Here is a 15,207-nt window from a genome sequence, read left to right on the forward strand (position 1 = left end):
CAACCTAAAAGGTATTAGGTATTAATAATACATTATGGATAAAAATGTTGCAACAATGTAGGTCAGAACATTTTTTTATATTATTGGTCAAATTATTACATTATTCAGTTTTATCACATTTTCAGTCAAGATAAGTTCAAATTGTATTACTTTATTGGGTGCAGCAAACCATCACACGGATAAAAGCAGGCAAATCTAAAGGAGACAGCCATTTTCAAAATTCATTCATGTTATTCCTTTTGTCTAAGACAGTCCAAAAATATTAATAAACATGAACAACTCTCCCAAATCCAGAAACTAGAGCACTAAAACTGAAATATGTGATGTCATAGGGTACAAAGTCTGACAATGAATGGTGAAAGATGTTCTAGATGACAGTACAACACTGTTGTACAACACTACAACAAAATAAAGCTCATTTAGTTATATATAAAAAAGAAAACTAACATTCTGTGGGTCAATAAAATCAGTCTCCCATTCATTGTCTATAAAGCAGCTCTTCTTACAGACTTCGTACTATATGAAATCACAAGTTTGAGACTTCCTTCTCTGATTTCTGGCTTTGACAGAGAGCAGCTAATGTTCACTAATACTGATTGAACTTTCCTAGGACCATGGACATAATCTGTTGGAATTCCTCATTTAGGTGGTGTTCGCCTTTTAATTTGAAAAAGAAACATTTACCAAACTTTTTAGTGCTATTCATTAGATAGTGCAATCCACCACGTAAGTGCAACACTCTATAAAGTGTAATCCATTATTTATTTATTTTTTCATTATTTTATTTATTTGTTTGTGTTTTATTTATGATTTAATGAATGATTGACGATGATGATGACAATGATGATGATGTTTTACTTGCTTGTTTTAATGACTATAGGTGGCACCTGATCAGATGTAGCACTCCTAATCTCAATGTATACTGTTTGTACAATGACAATAAAGGCTTTTGATTCTATTTTTTATGAATATGGTATAATATTCATAATCAACAAACCAAATCAGTAAATTCTTAGAGACAAACTTGTACACATTGCTGCTGTGAAAGTGCTACTGTGGGATTTGTGAATTTTCTGGTGTAGTTTATTGTATTTTCCACTAGATGTCCCGCTAGGGTCATTTGTCTTTTCTGTTGGCTTCCTGTCATTACCAGGTAAATGAAGCGTGAAGCACGGTGCAGTTTCATAATGCTATACACAGGCTCTTCTTATGGAGGTTTATATAAACTTATCTGAGATATTCAGTCTGTGGACTTGTTTTCTTGAAATGGTGAAATGAGATTCTGATTCCACATTAAGGTTTATTTTTTTAACTGAAAAGATCTTAGAGTTTTGTTTATAGGTTAAAATTTTCCTTGATGTGAAAAACTGAGGTAATCCTAATCAATCAATCAATCAATAAATCAATTTTATTCATAAAGCCCAATATCACAAATCACAATTTGCCTCACAGGGCTTTACAGCATACAACATCCCTCTGTCCTTTGGACCCTCACAGCGGATAAGGAAAAACTCCAACCCCAAAAAAAACCTTTAACGGGGAAATCCAGCTGGATGCAATGATAGTGAAGGAATGACCCGCCCTACACTCCCTATGATTGGAAGTACTCATTGCCTTTGTTGGTTGGATTGGTTGGGGTTAATTACACTTAAGCATCTCAGTGTTTGTTTAAATCATAGAACAATAATCCACCAGAACAGATGCAAATGGATTGTCATATACTATTTATTAATGTATAACTGGCTATGACTGAGATCCTAAAAACAAGCATGTGCAAGAACTGCTATATGACTCAAAAACTGCATGTTTCTGCCATATTGCAAATACAGAGCTTTTGCATCCTAAACCCACTTAGTGTGTAATACATTAGGGTTCTGATGACAGATGCATAAAAAATGGCACCAGAAAAACAAAAGACTTCAAACTTTTTATGATGATGAAGGTTTGCAACCAGATCACAAAGTTAACAATCAACATTAACACACAATTTCATAGACCCACACTAAATATTAAAAAAAAAAAAAAAAAAGCCAGATGAATGGTAATACAGAGTAAATCAAAATGCACTTGCTTATGTTTGTGTATAAGATTAAAGCCTGTCAGCTGGTGCACAAATGAGAGAGTGTCTGTTAGCGGCATCCTGAAGGGAGCTGGTCAGATTCTTTATGGAGGGCGTAATCAGGACTGTAAAGAAACAAATGAGCGTTAATATCCTGAAGCTGCAGACAGTTTTTATTTGCAAGACTCAAACGAAGCAGTACATCTAGTATAGGTTTTGTGACTCAAGTCTTAAAATGTGTAAGACTATAAACCATAAACCATACAAACTTAGCTTTGTATGCTTAGCTAGAGCTTTGACTGAAATTGTTATGACTGACATTGTGACCCTGTGAAATCAGCATGGGCAGATAATAAGACAGTGGATACTGGGGCACAGAGGACCCCACCATCTCCCCATAAGAAGCAAGGCACACAGATTTGTAGTGGTTTTAAATCTCTTTGTAGTCATTTTGTGTCTGTTTGTAATTGTTTTGCTGGTTTCTGTAGTTGCTGTGTGTCTCTTTGCAGTTTCTGTATCCCTTTTTTGATAGTCTTTTGTGTCCCTTTGTGGTCATTTCGAGTGTCTTCCTGGTCAGTATGTGTTTATTTTAGTTACACTGGAAGTGTAGGCAGGCCCCGTTGCACTTTGGGCCCCTGGGCCTGTGTCCAGCAGGCACAATCAGTAATCCATCCATATAAATCAGGTAGTTTTTAAATAATGGATATCTTATCTGTTTATTGACTTTATATTAAATGATTTCTAAATTGTTTACAAAAAGAAATTGGGATAAAAAATTTTCATATTTGCCTTACTCTTAAAGAAAAGACAATGTTTATACAGTGACAGTACCTGATAGTAGGACCAATTTGTCAATAGTTTGGGTCTTTTCGTTGATTTGTTGAATTTAATGAGATAAATATTGAATATCATTCAAAATTTTAAGGCTGCAAAACCCCTTTTCATTTATGAATGATGATGAATGATGTCTGACATAAACACACTATTTTTTTGCTAAAGGTAGAACAGTTTTGTATATTGCACCAGAGAAAATTCTGTACTTGTGTTCAGCTTCAACTTCAACTTTATTATTATCCCCAGGGAAATACAATCTGCAGCAGGCATCACGACACAGGAAATACATAAAGGATAACATCAGAATTAAATACAAAAACATAGTGTCGTTGTTTTGAAAGTGGTGGAGCTCAGTTAGTAAACCATGATGTCACATTTGACCCTGTACCAAACAGTATGAAACATTTATATCAGAATCTGATGACAGTTACATCGTTATTTGCTGATGTTGCCCACCACAGTTGATCAAATCTGATCAGCCCTGATGAAGCAGATTAACTGTTTGATGTTTAACTCTCTAATTATAAGACCTTTCTTTCCTAACTGTAAATGTGACTGTTGTACTTAAACTTTTTGAATGACGATTGAATGCTTAGTGAGAGAGCATTAATGTTCGGTATGGGCCACATATTCTATCCCGCCATCATTTATTGATGTCCTCAGCACGGCCGCCCCCAAACCTGTCCAGCGTCACTGTAGTATCAAGACACTGGTACAAGGATTGGGAGTGACCAGACCAAGAAAGGCATGAAGAGGAATAGCAGAACATTATTAGTATTGTAGAGGTCACATTGCAATAAAATCTCAAACAAGTCTTTGAGTCTGTTACTTAATTCTAAAATATCTTATTTTGTCAAAACTCATGATGACATTGCGTCAGTGCTTTGGAATGAAGCAGAATGAGGCAGTTGAAGGTGAAGATATAGGGGAATGCAGGGATCATATCCCCCATCAATATTTAGAATATGTGCAGTTGTCCTCTCCAATAAAACTTGGAAGTAGAGGAGTACTTTTATTTTGACAAAATGAAAACTAAGTACACCATAAAGGGATGCAGAAAAGGTAAAAATTGGTGCATAAAAATTCACTAGAATACAGAAGGACCCCCAAACCTTCCGTTTCATATGTGTCTCCCCATTGATGAAACCCTCGCCCTTGATGCACACATGCACTACACACAAAACAAATGGCACTACATTCTAGAAAATTCTTGCAGCAAGCTACTTTCAAGATGTAGAACTCAGCACTGGGCAAAATGACTAGTAAACATGTTTGTTTCTTGTTTTAACTGTTAAATGAAAAAGGTAAAGATGAAATACATCTGCATGTGTCCAGCATATTCTAATGAGTTTCCTGGAGTTTAAAGTTAGTTTAGTTCTCTGTCTGCATTTTTTCGTGCATGCTTACCTCCTCCAACACAAAGCCATTTCCTCCTCAGCAGTCAAGCATCTGCTCTCTTCAACCCTCCTTGGAGTGTTCTCTGCACTGATGAGCCTGCCTTCTGCCTTCTGTCTTCTGCCTCATCTGGTGCTTCTGTCCCCCTGTCCATATTCTGATCCCTCTATCTATCCTCCTGAGCAGCTCCCTTCCCCTCACCACTTTCTGACCCTCCCCAAAATCACTGTTTATCTGGGGCCAATAGGGAGCCAGGCGGCAGGGTGAGGCACTTCCTTTGTGACAGGAAACTAACAACAAACAACCAGAAACCCCAAGCGGGTGGAGGGGGGGGGGGGAGGGTGCTCTTAATGTTCTTAATGAGTTCAGGAGATGAAGAGATGCAGATGTCGGATGGCTCTATAGAGGTCAGGAAAAGGTCAGTACTAGATATCTGACCTTTCTGTCTGAAAATTTAAATATGCAAACAAAAACATCCAACCCAATCACTAGGAAAAATGTTGGCATTGTACATTTCTGCTGCTACTACTACTGCGACTACTGATGCATCACATTTGTATGTTATTATGTAGTGAATACCAGTGGTATTCTAACAGTGGTTTGCAGCTTGGCAGGCATCTCTCCTACCATCCAACATCCTCTCCATCCCCCAGTGACAAAGTTAGCTCATATACTACATCACTTCACAAACATTAATATGGTATGTATGAAACATGCAAATGTAACATAATCATGGTTTGCAGAAATGGACACTTCTGCTGACAACTGCACTGAAACATCAGATCTGTTTGTAGCAAAATGGAAACTATATCCTTCCTCAAATTAACAAATTAAATGAACAGTACTGCGGTAAAAATAGCCTCCTTCCTTGACTTTAGTATTCATTATTGAGACCAGTAAAATGTTTCAGTTTTTATTTCACCTTCGTGTTCTTTAGTCAATGCAGTGAGGTAGCAGTCAGGTGAGTGTTGTTGGATTGAAACCAGAAAGAACGAAAGAAAGAAAGAAAGAAAGAAAGGAAGAAAGGAACAAAGTTATCCCTGACATGTTGATGCCAATAAAGCAGTTTTGGTTTTGTGTTGAAGACAGAAAGAACATGCAGCAGGCGTCAGGATGGGAAAAGATGGTGAGCTGGAGGGCAGGGTGCTGATGGAGTGATAGTGACGGACGCATGTTCAAAGAGTGCAGATAAAGAGAATTGCTCCTGATAAGAGGTGGGCGGGCTGTCTATGGGGGATAGCTGTTTATGAAGGAGGTCTAGTCTCATTTATTATCTGCTATAGCATCCTCTACCACTCTCACAACACCATTACCTCCAGAGTTTATCAACTGTGTCACCATAGCAACCAAGCAGTTGAGTATATCTGACCTTATATGGTGTGGTCTGGACCTGCTGGTATGAAGTGAGATGATAAGTGCAGGGTGAACACGGTGTTCAGTTCTACTGTATGTTTATCTGTACAACAAGATGGGACTCTTCCCTCATTATACCCATCATGATGATTATTTTCTCTGGGAATTTGTTTGTTCTTGTTCATTCTGGTGACAAAACACCAGTAAATAGGCTACAGAAATAAAGTTTCTCTTATTCTAAATGTTTTCTAGGTTAATGTCCACTCAGATTCTGATGAAACGAGGCAGTCAGTGCAAAAGAAAGTCTGTTTTTTTTAGTAGGTGTCCTGAACAAACTGTGAATGACTCTCCTCACAACAGCATAAATGTGTCACCCTGCTACTGATTGTTGTTTCTTTTCATTCTGTGCATCTGTTAGTTGGAACTTTGCTTGCAGTGGGTGTAGGGATCTGTGAACAGGAAATCCACAGTCACATAGGCAGGAAATGCTGCTGTTCACACAGAAATAAACAAGACTTGTAACTGAAATGCTGGCACTGCTGCCTGAGGACATACTAGTTTTTTCACCAGCAACCTGAATGTCACACATTCTCATCCCAACTTATCAAATACGCCACTTTTTAGTGGATATAAACATCAAAATATGACATGTCAGTAGGGTTGCCCCATTTGACTTGTGAAAAAACAGGACATTTTATGCACAATGCTACAGTTGTGGGACTCCCTATTGCCTCTCTTACGTCTATCAGACCTGGCGTGAAGCCAAGCTGAAGGATAATGAAGGTAATAGTGATAGTTTAAATCATCATTACCTCTTCAGGGGATGAAATGAAATGGATTATTGTCTGTGCCTACAATCAGATAGTAGGAAATCTCAAACTGAACAGTTTTTTTTTTTTTCAAATCATTTGATAAAATACTTACATGCTCATATGTACATTCATTCATTCATTCATTCATCTTCTAACCGCTTCATCCTCTTGAGGGTCGCGGGGGGGCTGGAGCCTATCCCAGCTGACATCGGGCGAGAGGCAGGGTACACCCTGGACAGGTCGCCAGACTATCGCAGGGCTGACACATAGAGACAAACAACCATTCACGCTTACATTCACACCTACGGACAGTTTAGAGTTATCAGTTAACCTAGTCCCCAATCTGCATGTCTTTGGACTGTGGGAGGAAGCCGGAGTGCCCGGAGAGAACCCACGCTGACACGGGGAGAACATTCAAACTCCGCACAGAAGGGCTTCCACACCCGGGATCGAACATCAACCCTCTTGCTGTGAGGCGAGAGTGCTAACCACCACACCACCGTGCGCCCATATGTACATTTAAAGTATTATAAATTTACTGTCCTTACTCCCTTCTGAAAGCAATTTCAGTCTAAGTGACGGGGAACAAAATGTAATATGAAAGCTAATGTGAGGCATCAGCAGTCTGAGTTTTTCAAATCAAGTGGACATCTTCGCCCAAAGCTATGGAACACACTACCTATAGATATCAGGGAAACCAGCTCACTAAATGTTTTTAAAAGCAAAAAACATATCTGCTCACTTTAGCCTTTAACTAGCTGTGACTTTCCTGATAAAAGTCTGAAACACTTTTTATGCTTCACACTGCTGCAACTCTTTTAAAATGTTTTATTTTACTTGATTTTATGATTGATGGTTTTACAGTTCTATGATTTTATGACATCGTGATTTTATGACTTTTTATGATTTATTTCATCTTATAATTTTATTATTTGTTTTGTGATTTTAAGGTTTATGGTTTTGCTGTGATTAGTGGGTGGTGGATTTGACAGAGAAAGACTGTGGTGAGTTTTATTTGATCCAGAGTGCCACAGCTGGGTGGTAGATTCTGGGGCAGCTGTGAGCTGTACCTGGCACAGACAATACCCTCAGTGAGGATAACTGCTGAGAAGACATTCGGGGGTAATCTGAAAGACACCTATTTCAGTTCATCAGTGTCTGTTAGTGAGTTTGTGCCCACCGGAATTATAGACTCTGATTGTTAATGACGGCGGAGGCCTAAAAGGTTACATAAGAAAGATACTATATGAGGTTTTGATTAATAGGATCTCAAATCACCACTTTTACATGAAAATTGAAGCAGCTGAATCAGTTAATCCTTGTTTTAAACTAGGGACACACAATAATATCTGCATGTCATCGATATCAGCTAGTTTTGGCTTTAAAATGGAATATCAGAATCTACCAACATGCTGATAACATTGATACATCATCGATATTTACCAGTATCGTCCAACATGCTTTTTCTTATTTTGCACAATGACTGAATATTACATCCATTGAAAAGTATTGTATTTCATGTCTCCATCTGCTGGTGGGCCATCCCAGTAAGAGTATGCATACATAGTACGATGTTAATTCCACTACAGAAGAGACTTGATGATCATTAAAATTAGGTGGGGAAAAACAGTGGATTTTTCAGTTATAAGTCAAATGACATGTTACATATCAGCAAAAAAGCCAATATTGTACATCCCTATTTCAAACTGTTTTTAAATGTCTTTTTATATTGAATTGTCTTGTTTGTTTTATGTTCATTATGTCTATTTTCATGTGAAGCACTCAGTGCTTATAATGTCCTTATTGTAAAGCACTTTGTCCTAAAAGGTGCTATATAGATAAAGTTTATTACTATTATCATTATTATTGTTAGAATTATTATTATCATCATTATTATTATTATTATTATTATTATTATTATTATTATCTATAATGTTGTAGCCTTTTAGAATCAACTTCCCTCTTTGTTCTACTGTCCCTTTGCTACAGCTCAGCAGCACTCTGGAAGCACTTTGTGGCATACTTTGTGCTACAAAGACTGTAACTTTGAAATATTCTTTATTCATCAAACTCAGAGTGAGTGAGAGCTTGGTACGGAGCAGGAAATATGCAGCAGAGAGACTACAGAACAATAATATGTGCAGAAGACAGAGTTTGTTGGAATAAGGTGAATCTGCAGGAAGACATCTGATATCTCAGTAGAGAATAGGCAGAAGAAGTAGAAATCCATTAAATAAAGCCCTGTTCTAGTGTTTGCCATTATGTGGTCAGTCTCTGAGGGCAAATGCTTTAGGACTCTCTTCAAAACAGGAATCTCCTCTTCCTACTCTCCTTGGGTACATCCCAAGTCTCTTATTTTATACTGCTAACTCCTAACTCCTTACTTGAACCGGAAGTCGTTTGAGGTCTGCCATCTTTAAGGCCGTCTCATGTCTCTTATTCCTGCCAGTAAGGAGTTAGCGTTAGGAGTTAAGAGGGATCTGTTAGGTGCGATAAGTAAGGTAACATGAGAGGTTCCTTACAGGAAGAATTTTTCAGCTTGAGGCTCTGAGTATAAATACCCGCCCCCTACATCTGGCTCATTTGAACGAGATGGCGGAGAAACAGCGCAAGTGTAACCACTACATGCATTCTTTGCAGTGAAGCACTGTAATTCACATGCCTACGTGACTACAAAGAGTAACGTTAATGATATTTCGTGCAAGACTGTCATGTTATAATTAAGTTTATTTCATTCACAACCCATTGCGTTGTTCAGCGGACTGTCGGTGATGTGTGGCTGTTAAATGTGCAGCTGCTCATGTCCAGAACCACACGTGTTGATATAACACCACGCACGCACACACACACACACACACACACACACACACACACACACACACACACACAAACACACAAACACATTTGCCCATCATTAATTGTCCTGGCTTTGATCAGCGAATATAATGTGACTTGGGATGTATGTCAAACGCTGGCTCCATTATGCAGCAGATCCAGCTGTCGCGCCGTCATCAGAAAAGGACATCGCTTTACGTGACGCATCAGAGTAAGGCCGTCTCATGTCTCTTATCAGCAATCCTCGCTCCTCACTCCCAACTCCTGACTCCTTGCATGTTTCCCTAAGTGGGAGGGACTAAACAGTTAGGTAAGGTGGCTAGGTTAGGTGGTTAGCAGTAATTTTAAGGGACTTGGGACGTACCCCTTGAAATCAGCTGTATTCCCAGCATTCCTTCCTCCTGCTCCTTCTTCTTCTTTGGGGTTTTATGGCAGCTGGCCTGGCATCATTTGTATTGCATTACTGCCGCCCTCTGGTTTAGTCCTTGGCAATGTCCTGTTTCTTAAGCATTGCCGGAGTGTTGTCAAAGACTGTTTCCCTGTGGATATGTGTTTCCACATATCTGCTGTAAGTCTGAACCAAACCTTATCCCTAACTGCACCAGGTGTCTCTGCTGGGTAATGGAGGCCAAATACAAGAATGCAGGCTGGAAAATAACTGGAGATGTGAAGAAATCAAGAAAGGAAATCTGTCAAGTCATTAGAAAGCAAAGTCATAGGAAGCAAATATTGCAGTTGTTAAGATACATACAGTACAGGCCAAAAGTTTGGACACACCTTCTCATTTAATGCGTTTTCTTTATTTTCATGACTATTTACATTGTAGATTCTCACTGAAGGCATCAAAACTATGAATGAACACATGTGGAGTTATGTACTTTACAAAAAAAGGTGAAATAACTGAAAACATGTTTTATATTCTAGTTTCTTCAAAATAGCCACCCTTTGCTCTGATTACTGCTTTGCACACTCTTGGCATTCTCTCGATGAGCTTCAAGAGGTAGTCACCTGAAATGGTTTCCACTTCACAGGTGTGCCTTATCAGGGTTAATTAGTGGAATTTCTTGCTTTATCAATGGGGTTGGGACCATCAGTTGTGTTGTGCAGAAGTCAGGTTAATACACAGCTGACAGCCCTATTGGACAACTGTTAAAATTCATATTATGGCAAGAACCAATCAGCTAACTAAAGAAAAACGAGTGGCCATCATTACTTTAAGAAATGAAGGTCAGTCAGTCCGGAAAATTGCAAAAACTTTAAATGTGTCCCCAAGTGGAGTCGCAAAAACCATCAAGCGCTACAACGAAACTGGCACACATGAGGACCGACCCAGGAAAGGAAGACCAAGAGTCACCTCTGCTTCTGAGGATAAGTTCATCCGAGTCACCAGCCTCAGAAATCGCAAGTTAACAGCAGCTCAGATCAGAGACCAGATGAATGCCACACAGAGTTCTAGCAGCAGACCCATCTCTAGAACAACTGTTAAGAGGAGACTGCGAATCAGGCCTTCATGGTCAAATAGCTGCTAGGAAACCACTGCTAAGGAGAGGCAACAAGCAGAAGAGATTTGTTTGGGCCAAGAAACACAAGGAATGGACATTAGACCAGTGGAAATCTGTGCTTTGGTCTGATGAGTCCAAATTTGAGATCTTTGGTTCCAACCGCCGTGTCTTTGTGAGACGCAGAAAAGGTGAACGGATGGATTCCACATGCCTGGTTCCCACTGTGAAGCATGGAGGAGGAGGTGTGATGGTGTGGGGGTGTTTTGCTGGTGACACTGTTTTGGGGATTTATTCAAAATTGAAGGCACACTGAACCAGCATGGCTACCACAGCATCCTGCAGCGACATGCCATCCCATCCGGTTTGCGTTTAGTTGGACCATCATTTATTTTTCAACAGGACAATGACCCCAAACACACCTCCAGGCTGTGTAAGGGCTATTTGACCAAGAAGGAGAGTGATGGAGTGCTGCGGCAGATGACCTGGCCTCCACAGTCACCGGACCTGAACCCAATCGAGATGGTCTGGGGTGAGCTGGACCGTAGAGTGAAGGCAAAGGGGCCAACAAGTGCTAAACACCTCTGGGAACTCCTTCAAGACTGCTGGAAAACCATTTCAGGTGACTACCTCTTGAAGCTCATGGAGAGAATGCCAAGAGTGTGCAAAGCAGTAATCAGAGCAAAGGGTGGCTATTTTGAAGAAACTAGAATATAAAACATGTTTTCAGTTATTTCACCTTTTTTTGTTAAGTACATAACTCCACATGTGTTCATTCATAGTTTTGATGCCTTCAGTGAGAATCTACAATGTAAATAGTTATGAAAATAAAGAAAACGCATTGAATGAGAAGGTGTGTCCAAACTTTTGGCCTGTACTGTATACAAATGGGACCAAAGATGAAAATGATGAAGTAGGCATAGAAATATATATACCCTCAATGAGAGTTTGTATAGGAAAAAGAAGATCAGTTTAGTGTGTCAGTTTATAGAGCAGAAATTATGTTAATAATCATCAGCCCACAGTGGGTGGAGGACGTGAGACCAGATAGAGTGTTATGTTGTGTTGATTCAGTGGCAGTTCCTCTCAGTGTACAAACTATGAAATCCAACAGGGAAGACTTCATGTTGGAGATTTTTTTTTTTTAAACACTTTATTTATACTTTTTTAACAGTAACGGTAAGACTGGGATCATCATGTCTCGTTCCCAGGCATCTTTTGTCCTGGTCAGTGGCGGAGGGTTTATGTGGTGGATTAGAATATACTGTGGTGACCCATATAGAAAAACTGAGAGAGACATTCACCAAAGGACTGTACCTTTAAGAGAAACGGTGATGTAGTCGAGAGAGTGCCTGGTGGTTCCGGTTCCAGCAGTTAGCATGTTGTTGCCTCACTGTACAGTGTACATTATTTTATGTGGAGATTAAAGCAGATTCGACTCATCTCCGTCTCCTGTTCTGTTATTCACGGCACCTCCACAATATGCTCTAAAAATCTGTCCATTAAGATTTGACTCAGACCTCAAACATTTCTTAAGGGGGCAGTTTGATGGGAGGAGGGGGAATGCTGTATATTGTTTCATGGTGAAACTACGAGCATGTAAATATTTGAAAAAATTAGATCTAGGAATGTCAAAGTTTTTTAGTAAATCATCAAAATTGATGAGTAAATTATTTACAAAAAGGTCCTTAAAAACAATACCCTTTCTGTGCTATAATTTAAACACCGGGTCCGGAGTGAAAAAAGGGTCTCAAGTGATATTTAAAGCCAAAATAGAGCAAACATTGGAACAAATTTTGAGTGTTCTGAACCACAGTATATTTAAGATAGTTGTTTTCTTTCACAGGTCAGAGGGAACACACTGAGGATATAGGTGAGGTAGGCAAACTTTAAATTATTTCCATGGTGGACCAAATAGAGGCTATACCATCTCTAAATGTAGAAAGCGAGACAATGTTTGCCTACCAGTAATGGTGTAAAAAATTAAGGCCCCAGCCAATTTAGAGCTTTGTAGATGTTGAGTCCATGCAGTTCTTCTGTGCCAGATAAATGTGTATATTATTTATTAATTATTATTATTTATTTTGTTCAGCTTTTTTTTTTAAAAAATGATTTGGATAGAAAGACAAGGATCATTCAGCAAAGGAACAGGAATCTGTTTTAAATTGTCATATTAATTGTGTTTAAATGGCCTAATGTTGGAGATTCAGAGTTTATTCAGATTTAATTTGGTAGGTGTGGAAGTGCTATTCTGCTGGGTTCCTGTTCATGAGAGAATAAAAAGGGAATGTAGGAGCAGACAAAAAGCCAAAAAAGCAACCAGGCTGGAAGATGGCATAAATATAGCCTACTTTTTGATAAAGGAGAAGTTAAGAGGATCCTCAAGAAAGAAATGTTGAATAAATGGCAGGACAGATAGGACAGGGATAACAACGGATAAGATAAGATAATTTCACAGCGTACAGAAAACCATGAATGCACAGGGTGTGTTTAGAGGATGAGACAGTTTTGACAAGACTAAGGCTCAGCTACACAGGATTAAATCAGACATTGTTTCTGCGAGGGAAAAGTATATCAGATGAATACTGTGAATGTCAAGTAACAGAAAATTTGTTTTTCTTTATTAATTCTTTATTCATTTATTATTCAGAGGGGACACCCCAGGTGATCAGGGTAAATTTTTAACCAATAGATAGCACCATGAAACTCCCTCAGTTAATTACGTACATTAAGACAATTATTTCTGATAATTGATGATTTTTATATTACATTATTATTTTTACATCAAGTTTTCTGAAATTTTATGTTTTATTATGTAAATAAGCACTGTCTAATGAAATATACATTGATTTGCAGACATTTCCAGAACAGAAATCGGAACACTGGGTAAAACCAGATTCAAAATTCTTGTTTAACTTTGCTGTCATATTACAGCCAAAGGTTTTTACAGAGGGAGTTTTGAATATCTCATTTATCACTCTATGAATCAGAAAATACTGTCAACAGCCACTAAATGTGGCTGTTTTTAGGAATACAATGTTCTGTAAATCAGGCTCTGAATGGCATATGAACAGACACCTTCAGAATATAGATAAGAATAAAACTGGAAAGTTTAATGAATGAAGTGTACCAAAGTTGAGATTTTTGGCTGTATCAGAAAACTGTATGAGAAAAAAACTTACTTTGAGAAAACAGCCTTCACAGATATGTATTGTAAAATTGCATACATTCTTAGACAAAAGATAAAAAAGGAGGGTAAAAATGTAAACTAACAGATATCACCATGAAACTTCCCCAGTTAATAACTAACATCTAGACTGTTTGCTTTTTTTGATTACAAGGTTTGTTTGTTTGTTTGTTTGTTTGTTTGTTTTTTATGTTAAAATTTGCAAATAAGGCATTGTCTAATTTAATATACACTTTTTGCATACATTTCCAGAACAGAAATTTGGACTTAAATAAACATCAAAATGTGTATTTTGAATATTTCCTCTCTGCTAGTCTGAAAGAAGGCATGTAAGGGAAGTAAAATAGCCCCAAATCTCAAAATTGACCGGTGCATGAAAAAAAACTATGTCTTTACCTGGGGTGTCTCACCTTAATGGGAAACACTGGTTAAATGAAGAATTCCAATATGTTATTTCTATGACTAAATTATTTCCAGAAAGTTATTATTAAAGTAATTACATCATTATCACCGTGAAGACTACAACTGTGATACTTAACCATTTTCAGAACTTTATTCAAATTCATGCAGGTAAATACAGTAATTTTACAGAAGTACACCGCTAAATCATAGTATGCTAATTTATGAAGTTTAACTATGAGATTACAGTGTAATACAATAACTTTATGGAAGCACAGTGCTAAATCAAAGTAATCCAAACTGTGACATTACAGTAAATACAGTAATTACACAGGAACACACTGTTATCACACTGTTGTCACAGTAATGTAATCGGCTTTAACTGTGAGGTTATACTTGAATACAGTAATTTTACAGGAGCATACTGCTAAATCACAGTAATATGCAGGCACAACTACTGTGAGATCACAGTATACAGCTGTCATTTCACAATAATTCACTGTAAAAATGAGACAGTAACTTACTTTGAAAAAATCTTTGAAAATACTACCAAGAGTGTTACCAACTCAATGTTTATAAGGGGAACAGATGAGAAAGTAATCTTGGATACTGTCAAATCATTTCAGAGCAAGAAATCCACAGACTGCAAAAACACTGATATGGATCTGATTAAAGAAATCATCGAGTGTGTGGTGAAACCGTTCACATACATCTGCAACCTATCTTTAAAAACTGGAGTTTTCCCTGACAAAATGAAAACAGCAAGTCATGCCAATATACAAAACTGGAGATAAACACATACTCACAAACTATAGACCCATATCAATATCCCAC

General features: G+C 38.1%; 1 long non-coding RNA gene across 1 annotated transcript; it reads right to left on the minus strand.

Annotated features, from left to right (window-relative positions):
- Positions 1–1,707: 1,707 nt before the first annotated feature.
- LOC125878886 (uncharacterized) lies at positions 1,708–4,479 on the minus strand. The gene is made up of 2 exons (XR_007447810.1): positions 4,301–4,479; positions 1,708–2,184 (listed from the first exon to the last, which is right to left on the minus strand). It is a non-coding gene; the product is annotated as an uncharacterized LOC125878886 (long non-coding RNA).
- Positions 4,480–15,207: the final 10,728 nt, after the last annotated feature.

Source organism: Epinephelus fuscoguttatus, linkage group LG19 (assembly GCF_011397635.1).
Source record: "Epinephelus fuscoguttatus linkage group LG19, E.fuscoguttatus.final_Chr_v1".
Classification (NCBI taxonomy): Eukaryota; Metazoa; Chordata; class Actinopteri; order Perciformes; family Serranidae; genus Epinephelus; species Epinephelus fuscoguttatus.